The sequence below is a fragment of the Camponotus floridanus genome, unplaced genomic scaffold, assembly GCF_003227725.1.
Source record: "Camponotus floridanus strain SB8 unplaced genomic scaffold, Cflo_v7.5 scaffold55, whole genome shotgun sequence".
NCBI lineage: Eukaryota > Metazoa > Arthropoda > Insecta > Hymenoptera > Formicidae > Camponotus > Camponotus floridanus.
In genome coordinates this window covers 660,562-673,409 of record NW_020229714.1, presented here as the reverse complement: position 1 = coordinate 673,409, position 12,848 = coordinate 660,562, and the positions used below count along the sequence as shown (strand labels likewise).

The 12,848-nt window shown below is 44.0% G+C and overlaps 1 protein-coding gene across 5 annotated transcripts in view; it reads left to right on the top strand.

Annotated features, from left to right (window-relative positions):
- LOC105253826 (CUGBP Elav-like family member 4) overlaps positions 1-12,848 on the top strand; it is a 534,430-nt gene that overhangs the window by 300,486 nt on the left and 221,096 nt on the right. The window contains exon 1 of one of the 5 annotated variants that reach the window (XM_011262132.3): positions 6,490-7,148. The exons of the other annotated variants lie outside the window; for them this stretch is intronic. The gene's annotated coding sequence lies outside the window, so the exon portion shown is untranslated. Of the gene's footprint in view, positions 1-6,489; positions 7,149-12,848 lie in introns of those variants that run through there. 5 annotated transcript variants of the gene reach the window in all.

The following is a 12,848-nucleotide window of genomic DNA, read 5'->3' as shown; positions in this document are numbered from 1 at the left end:
CGTGGCAGACAGGAAAACGATTCGAAACCACGATAGCGATTTAAAGAAAAATACTCTTGTTCCAGACTCGTTTGCGTGAGCCGCAAAACGCGCGATAAGATTCTACGACCACGCTTGGCAACGAGTGAAAAGTCACCGAGAAACTGGGGCTTCGATCCAAGGGCTAATGTCCCGATAGATTACGAAACGATCGGTACTCCAAGTTCAAGCACGGTATACCGATAAAACGGCGGATCGTTATATCCGGATCGTTCCCGCGCTTCCTGATAAAGTTTCCCTGATAGGAATAAATTTTAATCATTCGTCGGATTCATTGCGCCATCATCGATACGAGGGAACGATTCTCCGCGAATGTCTTATCCGATCGCCCGCTTGTGCTCATAACTGTCCCTTAAACTTGTAAAATTCTTCAATTTTTATACCGCGATTATCACGACGCGCGTGACAATCGATCGCTGATTTATGGCTGCAAGCGAGCGATCGCTCGCAACCTCGCGAGTTTACAACGCCAACAGCTGCACAAAAGCATCTCGTACCATCTCGCGAGACGATCAGCCGCGAATGTCTCAAGTACCAATAACGCAAACATCCTGTCTACCTAAAAATTGAAATTCGAGACGATCGTATAACCGATGGCTTCTCGATGCACATACGTATTTCCAATCGTGCTATATTCGGTAACGAGCTGGATGAAGAAAGGCAAAGACGGAAGGAAAAAGATAGAGATGAAAAACTGGAAGGAACTAGCGGGCAAACGGTTCTTGTTAAAGAGACGAGCTGAAAAGTGTAGAAGCCAAACGCTCGTAAAGAAGATCGAACGAATCGTAAACACGTCCGTTAGAAGGAACAGCGTCATCGTGGCGCAGACAGGTTGAAAATCTCGGAGATATCGGTTATCTCTGCACAAGGCGGAACGGAAATCGGCCTGCCGGTGCTCGATTTCGAAAACCGGCTCGGCGCGATCCGGAAAAATTGAAATTCCTAGGGAGAGAAAAATGCGGGAATATCCGACCGGGCGTGCGAGTCAGCTGTCATTCCCGTGATTGCACGTCCGTCAGTCATCAGGAACGGAATGCGCCATTTTCGCAACGCCCGTTCGACATCTCACGGACACGACGGAAGGGTTCATTAATTTTCGACGATGACGCTACAGTTCTTTCCGCGCCGGCGGGGCTGACACTCGATATCGGAGTATTCGACACGCTATGTATTTGGGAGTCATACTTGCCACGCCGAATTTCGCGTTCGCGAAAAGAATCATTTTCACAAAAACAATGTCATTATGATCGTCATGCTAATAGGGGCTAATAGGTTTTAAAACGGATGACACATCGTCACATTCTTTCCCGCGCGCTCAACTAATGTCATCTTGTGTTATGTCACCGGTAGAAATAGGTATTACTTCCACAAACACGTAAACTCTGACAAAGCGAAGATGGATCGCGTGTATCGCGCGAACGCGTTTTATGCGGATCATAAAATGCATATTCGATGCTGTCTTCGAGTCTGTAAAACTTTGCACCGTGTGAAAACCGAAAGCGATTCAGCTAGGCGAATATTCGCGTCGATTTTCGTCTGGTATTTCGGTATCCGCGATCGGCCTGTATCCGAGAACGAGAGAGATAAAGAGGAAGAGAGAGAGAGGGAGAAAGACAGAAGAGACAGAGTACATCGGAGAGAAGCGATTGTGGCGGTCGTCGCGCCGCACAGTTGTAACCGTGTCGCGCACGAACGAGTCCGGTAGGTTCTAAATGGCGAGGCGGATATATCTGCGTATCGGAGGGGACTACCCCTTTATTGCTTCGCGTATGGAGTCGTAAACAATGCGTCCATATGAAACAATGTTACGGCGTTACCACGAAACTGCGCGAGAATCGCTCGGGTATTTCCCAGCAGCGCGTTTCCATCCTTAAACAACCGCGACACCCGCACCCGGTTCTCTCACCTGTCGAGGAGGCTGTCTACACCCACATGGCATACGTTAGTTTCAGTTACAAAAAACAATGCACGGTGACACGAGGGAAACTGTGAGAAAGGTCGGCTTTCCATCATTCCTTTTTTTTTTTTTACTCCCACGCTCGGGGTTTGCCAAAGTGCACGCTCGCGAGAACGCGAAAATAATTCCGCACCTATGGAAAATACGAGCGTTGAAGCGCGTGAAATGTTTTTAGCTAGACACGCCGGGTGTACGGAACTTAGATTTAAAATTGCTCTCGTTTAATTCTCCGCGTGAAATAATAAATATCAACGAAACGGCACAAACGCCGCGTGACAATTCAATCTTCGTGTCGATCGCGCCAAATATCGCGCATTCGAAAAAAATATTGCCGATAGAAATTACTCCCGGTTGCTTTAGAGAGGTAAAAACAATTCTCATTATATTGTATTGGCCACGTAACACGACGCTTTTCTGCGAATCGCGATCACCGATGAGATGGATTATTTAGTAGTCCTGGAATATAGCTTCCTTCTTTCCGGTACAGTGCACTCTGATCCGTTTCAGACAAACCAGCGCCGGACAATTTGCCTCGATATAATGGTTCTTGCTTACCTGCTCGCATCCGCGTGCTGGATACTCCAAATCGTATCAACTTAATTCATATTCACAGAACGAACTTGAGAGTGGAAAGTCGGGAATCGAGGGAGAGATGGAAACACGGGAAGAGAGAGCGCGGAAGGGTCGAGATGGCTGGATTGTGGCGCGGAGGGAGGGACGAAGGGCGAACGAACATTTGCCCGAGCGCGAGCTGGATTTTAGCCCCGCTTCCGTCTCATTACTCGCTACACTCTGATTGAATTACCTACAATCAACATCAAACATTTTTAAACTCAATTTCATGTACGCGCGCAATCGTGTATTTTCCCGCTTTTTCTGCGTTATGAAACCGCTTTGAGAAGTACGAGGGCTCTATTCCGCGAGGAGCCCGCGAGACGGGTCTGTTTTCGTATTACGCGCAGATGTACACGAGCGAGCACGTCGGCAATCGTTACATCGTAATTGCTTTCTCTGTCTTTCCTTCTCTTTTTCTCTCTCTTTCTCTACAAGAGATATTAGAACAGATATTTTTGCAAACAGACTTTAAAATTAAATTGATATTTCGAACTTAATCGTTTCAATTTAATTTTTATAAACAGGCATTTTTATAAAGAGTCGTTTTATATAAAAAAAATTTTATCGCAATATTCTCAAGACAATTTGACTTCATTCCTTACCCTCCTTACCCGCTTCTTCGAGCGCGTCGATCGAATCGTTGAAAAAGTCCATTGATATAATAAAGATTATAATAAAGAGAAGTCGTGTGTAGTCAGTCTCGCTTTATGTGCGACTAACGCGCAGCCGCATCTTAGAGCTCTTAATTTAATAGACATTTTTACTGCGAGCTTGCTCGAATAATGTTACAATTATGCAACCAATTAGGGTTCCTTTGTAACGTAATTTGTGGACGCGCGAGCCCGACAAGGTATGTCCCCCGCCTATCGTCCCTTAGAGAGAAGGAGGTCACGTGGCATAAACATAATTAGGTCGAGGGTAAGAGAGGCAGGGGGCTCGAGGGGTGGTGGAGGGCGGACTGGAAGCATACCGAGGAATACTCATCTCTGTTGCCATGGGATCCTATTAACGCAGGAAATACTCACTCGACCGAGCAGCGCGAGTGGGAAGTATTCTAATACTTTCGAGATATAATTTCGCCAGCATAAAATGCGAGGAGGATCAAAAGCGATTTCAAAAGAAGCAATTAAATGTTTAATTTATATATGCAACGCAACTGGGGTAAACAGTAATATTTATATTATATTATATTATATTATATTTATATATTTATTTCTCTTTTTCTTTCCTTGCTTACGATTCAAATTATTTATATTTCTCAATTAATCCTGTTCGATATATTTGCAGTAATATAATGATTGATATGCAAGATCATTATATTTAATCGCATTTCATTTACGTATGTAACTACTTTTTCCTAACAATAATCTCGTTAAATCTCATTAAAAATTACAAGAATATAATGTTGATGATATAATCGAGTGTTATCTTTTTAATCGTATTTCCTACTCTACGTATTCATATCTGACATATTAAGAGATGATTCCTAGTTTAATACGAGCACGATTGTTGTAAAGTTATGGAAAATCCCTCATTCGCTTGTATCTCTGGAAGCGTTGATTTCGAATACGCGTGCGGATTCTGTCACAAAGACTGGGTTTCGGAATTAAATTATTGCATGTACGCGGCTTGTTCATTGGAATCCATAATGGCGGAATTGAATCGCTTTCCCGAGAGCGCGATTGATTCGCCGAAACGAAGCACTAATCAAAATTAATTCCCATTATTTCGTTAATGACACCGTGCGTCGCGCTGCTCGTCACGCCTGCAAGCTCGATTTGGCGCGAATTGAAGATAATTAAGAACCTATTTATCTCAAGGGTAAAATTTCAATCTCGAAGAAGAAGAAGAAACCTATTCTGTAACCTTTCTGTTTCTTTGCCGACATAAATTGCTCCGTTTTTCCATTTGCGGAAAGAATTTATTTCGACGAAGAGAATATCGCAATTAACTAGATATCCTCGATATCGTAATGTACTTAAGCACTTTTTTCATTTCGATGACGACATTTGCTGAATAATAAAATAATTTATATGTAAAGCATTTTCTTTTCGTTAATAAAAAGTCATTAGAAACGTAATTTGCTTTGATTTTAAAGCTACTTATTTTCATTGATAATTAACATGTAATTTTGGCGTCGCGGTTATGAAGGATGATAAGTCCATTAATAAGGTATGTCTCCGCACTCTCGTGGATGAAGAGAAGCGTACGTTATCGACATACAGAAATGGTCCGTCGTGTATGCGAATGCATCCAAAGCAATTCATCCACCGTACATGGAAATCTCATTAGTCCCAGATACATATAACGCCACGGTATGCCTAATGGTTGAGTTTGGATCAAGCCATAGGACAGACGCTTTACTCGGAACTTGATCGTGTCGATGTTCATAATGCGTGAGCCGTGATGCGCGCGTTGCGAACGCATAATAACCGTCGTGCCGTACAAAATTGCCGCAATCAATACGCGATCCAGCGATAACTAGCGCGACTGATCATGTAGCTTGTTTCGATTTGATATCTCCAGATCCGGCGCAAAATTGATCCCGAACGAAATTATTCAGTTTTAATCAGCCGCTGATTCCTTTCGGAGAGCTAAAATTAGAGACGGATTTGAATACGCCCTCTCATCGCAGAGATCAAAGTGTTCGCGGAATTTCCTTTATGACCACCGACAGAGAGTCGCATTATCAATAAAGGATGCATATAATAAAATCTTGATTCGTCACGCCCTACCTACCCCCTTTCTTTCAATGATAAGTACTAGCATTGACGGAAAGCACAGTGAAACACGACACACGGAGGCGTGCGTTACGCAACGACGAGGCAAGTAGCGAGCAAGCGGGCGAGTGAACAGGTGAGAGACAGAGCGAGAGAGAGAGAGAGAGAGAGAGAGAGAGGCAGAGACTTCATTATAACCTCATCTTTTCCCAGGGAGTGCATTCGAATTGAAAAACGCGCAGGCTTGTTTTGAGGCATGGTTACCGTGACAACGCACGTATATACACTAACACGCGTATACCGCTCACTTTCCCTCCTCGCGTTTTACCCCTCGTGCCGTCTCTCTCGCTTTTCCTCCCTTTGCGATCCTCTCTCTGTCCCGTTTCCCCCGTCCTCCTCGTTCTCACCCCCGCAGCCTGTATACGCCGTCGGCGTATATCGGACGTAGGCGAAGAGCGCCACTCGCACGGGGAGAGGGAGAACGGGGGTGGGTGGTTGCTCGGCGCACGGGTAGTAGGGGTGAGTGGAGAGAGCGCGGGGTGAAACGCAACGGCGGCAGCGAAACGCGGAGCATCGGCGAAGCAGTCACTATGACAACGGTGACAGGCGAGGTGTTAGTGCGCATCCGTGACCACGCCTACGTCACGACGCCGTGACGTCAGAGCGTCGACGGCAGCGGCGCCAGCCGCCGACGAGGAACGTAGCGCGCGATTCTCGCCGGTACTAGCGAAGGAGAGAGAGGACGGCTGCCGCCTGTTGCTACTTCGCTACACGTCGGGTGAGCACCCTCTCCCCCTTCCCTCCTCGAGCCACTTGGATCCCGCCGTCTCCGTTTCGAGCGCGTCTCGCGGATATAGTCGCGCTCTCTCTCTTGCAACCCCACGCGGTATCCAGCCCCGCGAGCCCCTTCCCGCCCCTCGTTCGCCAGCCTCGTCTCTCTCGCGCCACCGTCCTCTCGCCCTTCCGTTCTCTCGGCGGCGGTGGCGGCGGTCGTACGAAACCCCCGTTCACCATCGCCGCCGCTACCCTACCACCGGGTTCCAGCAACCCCCCTAGAACCCCTCGCTCTCCGTCGAGCGCACCCTCCCGCGCGCGTTACCAGCCAGCAGCGATCCCCACGGCCGAGAGCCGAGACCGACCGAGAGTCGTCGGCTCTCCGCCAGTCAGCCATCCGACTCGCCGCCACGTTACGCCACGCCGCGCGCTGCGTGTGTTTCTCTGCACCGCGTTTTAAGAGCCTGCGAGCGAGAGAAGCCTTATCGCGCGCCCCTCGTACCGTAAATCATCGGCGAGGCGCAATCTCGCGCGGCTTCGAGCGCGCGCGACCCCCTCAGGGTGCCGCCTGTTTAATTGTACACCTCTCTCCGTCGCGGTGACGGACAATACCGTGCGAGAGCCTGCGTAGACAGAGACAGAGAAAGATCGACGACGTGCGGAAAGGGGGGGTGTGACGAAGGTCCGGAAAGAAGGGCCGGCAAATCGCGCTCGACCCTTTGCAGCGCGCGTTATCCGCATCCCGAGAGAGAGATCCCAAACAAGACCCAAGTTCGGGTAGCGGAGGGTGGAATAAGATACGCGCTATACGCGTGTGCGTACGGCACGCGCGCAGGTGCGCGGGCGGCTCATCGGTGACACTTAGGGAAGCAGCCTAACGTTCGCCGCCACCGACACACGTCGCCAGACACCGGCACACGTGTGTCTGTCCGCACAGCGGGGGTGCGACGCGGGACGTTCCGGCGACGCAGCAGCAACACGCTCTAGGCAGCTGGTTCGCAGCATCGCAACGCTCTATTCGGAGAACGGTCTATGGATCATAGGTCAGATCAAAGTATCATATTATCGAATTATGAGATCGCGCACGCCGTCAGGGATTTCACGAGAGGGGTTGCGGGTGATTAGGATGGTGGAGAGAAAGAGTAAGCGTGAGTGTGTGTGTGTGTGTGTAAGAGAGAGAGAGAGAGAGAGAGAGAGTGAAAGAGGGACACGCGACGATCGAATGCGCAGCACACGCACACAGGGCGCGATACGGCCGTGGTCGATTCGAGTCGACAAGTCGGCGAGCGGCGCGTGCTGGTAACCTGTTGCCGCCGCCGTGAACGAGACTCTCGAAGCCGGTAATCGCGCGAGCTTAAGGATATATTATAGCCCAGCTGTCTAACGAAATTGCATCCCCGGTAACGTTAACGAACAAGCGGGGTGCGTTGTAAAGGGATGCACTCGCGAGGACGCAGCGTTTCGACGTTTCGAGGTGCGCCCGGAATTTCGGAGTAAATAGCGAAACGGGAATGCGTCGTTAGGTTAATTGACTCTGCCCGTCAATGGGGACACGTGGGGATCTGCACCAAGCATGGATCAATTCGAGAACACGATAGTCGTGGTAATAGAGAGAGAGAGAGACGGGATGGAGTTGACGTTTGCCTTCTCGAATTTCTTTCCGCCTCGCTTTATAAAGTTTCCTACGAACAAGATGTTTATCGAAAAACTTCTATATTTTAAACTTTTTGTTTATTCATTAGAACATCGATGAAAGTAAGCACTTGTTCTAGTTATTTGCAAAGGATGACATTTCTTCAATTATAAATTTTTAATATACACTCTGCATATAATGCTTGTATAAATCTATAACACGATCTTGCAATATTTATAAGTTGGACATTAATGTCCAGTGTACATTATACATACGCTCATACACACACACACACACACACACACACACATTTACATATGCGCACAGTAATATTCAGGATGATACAAATCGCATCAGGAACAAGCTGATTTATCCATAATAAATCCAACTAATCATTGTGTCATTGCTTAAGATAAAATCAGTTATTAAACCTACTTAAGAAAGCCGATCATTAAACGAGGTCATGAAGAACAAAACGATAGATAGATTACGCGAATATCTAGGTCATTTATCGCAATTCTTGTGCAAATGGAAAATTTACCGTCGCCTTCCAGAATACATTTGCATAGTGTAAAATCCGTTTGTTTAATATCTGTTTTGAATATATTAATAACGAATTTCATGGGGAGACGAGAGAATCTCTCTCGTGCATATTCACGTATCCATTAAATTCTTTGAATACGAGTACCATAGTTTCTGGTGTAAAATTATGTCCTTTCGTTGACAAATTAATGTACGTTGAACATAGTGTTTGAGAAAGTATCATAGTGATGTATTTATAAATTTAATATTTCATTCAACAATAAAAAAAGCATTTTAATTAGGACTTCATTAATTATTTTTTCTTCACATTAAAGAGATTCTCTAAGATATTAAATAAAAAATAAATTCTTATGGAAAGAAACATTAATTTATTTTCAATACAATTTCAAAACTTTGACGGTTGCATAATCATAATTACATCATCATGATTACATTAATGATTATATAATTATCTATAAATATAAAAAATATAGGTTAAAATACCTATTACATATTTACTAGTTAATAAATTGATTTTAAAATTGAACATTTTTACATCTTAAATTCTGTAATAAATGAAAGCAGAAATTTTGATTATTTTCATCACGTATACGAAAAGAATTTTTACATACAAAATTCGATGTAAAATTGGATATTCTCAATGGCAAGTTTGCGCTTGATTTATAATAATGTCAACGACAAATTTATTTTTAAATAAAATTATGTTATTTTAAAAATATATCTGATTCCGGATAATCGCGCTTATCCTTTTCGTGCTCAAACAATCAATATAATGATGCGTATACTCACAGTAAGCATATAGTCAGTGAGCTTCACGTATAGAGGAATTAGATTTCAAAGAGAACTCTTCCCGTATTCGCTATATGCATACATTTTTTGATCGAAAGGTATATTTATTACCAAAGTAAATGCCGCGCTACGCCATTTCCAACAAATAAATTTTTTTCACGCAGATATCACGCACAAAGTAACAAAGAAAGACGACACCATCGGTCCGTGAAACTTTACTCACAGAGATACTGTAATCCACATGTATGGAATATACATACGCGTTTGTCGCGCTATATAAAAGCTCGCTGAACCTTTTTGCAATATTATACAACCTTTAACATTAATCCTGTTATAACAGAACTCGTAAAAAAATTATTTCTTCCTCTCGCGTGAGAGAAGTTCCTTTTTGATTGTAATTATATATCACGAGAGATGTAATGAATTGAATTTTCTTTCTGGCAATACCGCGCGTTGCGATCAGATCCAGTTCCTAGTGAAGACATTTGTCGATAACGTTCCGGTAAATTTATTAAATGCGGTTTAACCCAAGGAGAAAGGGCCTTCGTATAAGTTTTCAGCGAGCGTGTGACATTAGCTTCGAGGGCGGACCGAAGAATGTGGAATGAGGTTGGAAAGTGGGGTACGTGAAGAAGGAACGACGCGCCGCGCGCGATATACGATATATATCTTTGGACGAGGCTACGTGACCGGAATCCCGAGGAGGTTAAAGTTGGATTTGTAACGTATTTTTCGCCGACGTGGAAATACCTATCGACTTGGCGCGTCGCGTGCAACGGCGTCCCGTAATTTCCGTCTTGCGTCCTCCCTCGATTGACGCGGGGGAAGGAAAGATTTACGCTGAAAGAACCTTGGCGGCGGGACGTATACACGTACGCTTTTACGCACGTTAAGGGAGGTTTTGTCGCGCAAAACGCTTTTTAAAATGTATGCGCAAAAATTGCATAATTTTTCCTTGGACTGTTATTTTACACTTCTCCAAGGTATCCTCGACGAGGCGCGCAAACTTGACGCGAGTCCCGTACTGACGTACAAGAGGCTCGTTCCAATTTATATTCTTGCCGAAATTATGTGTCGCATCCACGCAGTGTGCGCGCGCGCACCGATACAGCATCCTTCAAAGTATCGGTGAATTTTCAATTTCCTCGGTTTCCTCGGTCGCCGTCAACTCTTTTTTGATCGCGCATATAAAACTCCCCCGTCCGGTGGAGTTTCAGCTCTCCCGACGCGTTTGTCCCACCGCGGCGTTATACCTTCGAAAGTTTATCCAGCGGTGCATTCTCCCAGCGGTGTTGCATTTGTCGAGATGCAACGCGATTCCGAGCAAGATAAATGAAACTCGCTGTCGTTGTTTCTTTAGTATGGCAGAGAAAGAGGATGAGGAGCATAAAATGCACGCTGAAATATGTTACGCTGACACATACGCGCATACACGTGAAGAACCTTTGCATAAATTGTTTAAAATAAACATTATTTCGATAATCGGAAATTATTTAATTTAACGTTTCGCTGGCCGCGCTCTTTAATAAAAACCGTCCGTTATAATATCTTCATCTATAGATTGGCAATATCTAAAGTAGTTTGGAATTAATATTCAACATTATTATTCTTATAATTGCATATAAATAAATTAATTAAAATTATGCGTAATAATGTATAAAGTACGACTGATGGAGATGAAGATATTGAAAAATTTGAAGAAGCAGCGATAATTTCGAGATGCTAGCTTATGCAAAGAGTATCCTAGTCAAATATAATGCATTACGCGAATGCGTTATGACAGAGAATACAGGAAGCGTGTACGATGGGGCGCCGGAGAGAATGGAATAGACGCTATAGATACTAGAACCAGGCTGAATTATACTCCGTTATGGTTGTGCCTTTATAGGTACTGCTTACCAGAGAGCTCGCAACACTGCGCTCCCCGATACTCAATATATCCGACACGCATATAACATGCACCCTCTAATCGGATAGAGCTTTAATCGAAAGAAGATCTACACTTTGTAGTACATACGCTCCTGATATATACCGATGCGACATATTTTTTTAGAACGCGGTATATTTGCGGGAGGTTGTAAATGCACCAAGTTTCCGACGAGAAACGTTTTACACTTAAAATAGGATTGATTCAGTTTATGCGCTTAGAATCGCAAGTCCGCCTCATCGTCCGCGAATCATATCCGTTACTCCTCCTACTCGCGTTATACGAGATTCTTTTTATTATCAAACTCGCTTCGATACCGCGTCGCTCATAAACATCGCAGAGGAAGATACTGGGCGAGCGTGTTTACGCCTTTATTGCTAATATCGTTGCTCACGCTCGATTGTTTCCCGCGATCTTATCAGTTTGCGAAAGTCTTATCGAAAAAAAGAGAGAGAAAAAAGAGAATCTTCATATATATCGCATTAATATCTCCTAGTTCCTCTTTACAGCCTACGCTCCTTCCGCTCAAAGGTGACTCGAAGATATGAATCTTCATCATTTCAGTGCTCGTCAAAACTTATAAAGTTTTCCGTCATGAAGATGCGAAAGACTAAACCAATCTCATTATTTTGTTACACATATTCCTCCAGATTCTAGACAGTTTTGCAAGAGATAAAATGCGCGAAATAAATATAAAAAGAGTTGAACACAATTATATAAATTATAAGTTTAATGATAAATTTATCTGATATGTTTGGTCAGATTGTTTTCCATTTCTATAATGATCAAGTATAACAAGTGCTGACAATAGCATTGCTTAGTGCATTCTTTTTTAGCTTTTTATTATAACATAAATGAATGCCATTGAATAAACTAACATGTTTCTTTTTATGTTGCAGGTAAGTGTTACACTCATGCATCTCCAACTGTTCAACCTCCGATATGTAAGTTATCAAAGTTATTTGTAGTCACCATCTTTCATTCTGTAACAAGAGGTAATAATCAGGCGACGCGACGGGCAAAGGGGGAGGGCAAATGCAATTCACTTTGTAATAAAAATGGAAATTAACACGAACTACGTGGACGGAAAACAAGGCTAACCTCCTCCGCCAGTAGCTCAGAGGGTAACGCGAAAGCTTGAATAAACAAACTCACCCCCATTACGCTGGTTGCCACCCTCTTTGCCGTCTCCATCAGTCTCAAGGCACGGGCCAAAGGACGTTGTTATGATTGCTAATGGAAAACTATCCAATTCAAAGAACAAAGTGAAGTAACGAGTTACTTTACCACCGCACGAATACACCGACTGGGCTGCGAAACTTTTGGGCGGGGCGGATGGGGAGAAAATAGCACGGTTTGTTAACATTAGCAATGAGAACGGCAAAAGATCGTGAACGAATGAAAGCGGCTTTATTTGCCGCGTATAAATGCATCCTTATCACAATATTGGAAAGGGTGAAATTCTTATGCAACGAATATTGCGAACAAATAGAAAATCAAAAAATTTTCCTGCGCTTATTGCTGTAACCATCTTTCGCTAGTTGAAATAATAATTTAGTGCGATTCGCGTTCTTATAATATTATTTATATTTGTATCCCGTGTAATTTTAAGACCAAGCAATTTCTCTTGCCAACGAATCACTGTGAATGTACGCAATATATTCGTAATATAGTCTGTTCACGAAATTTTCTTCGATAAACGAATTTGACAAATTGCACAAAATGAGCTTATTTATTCAAAAGTTAGACGTTCTCAAATAAACGTGGCGAGACATTTTCGGCGAAAATTAACTGTGATGTTTCTACATCTTATAAATCTGTCTCTCGCGCTCAAGCCAGGACCAGAAAATT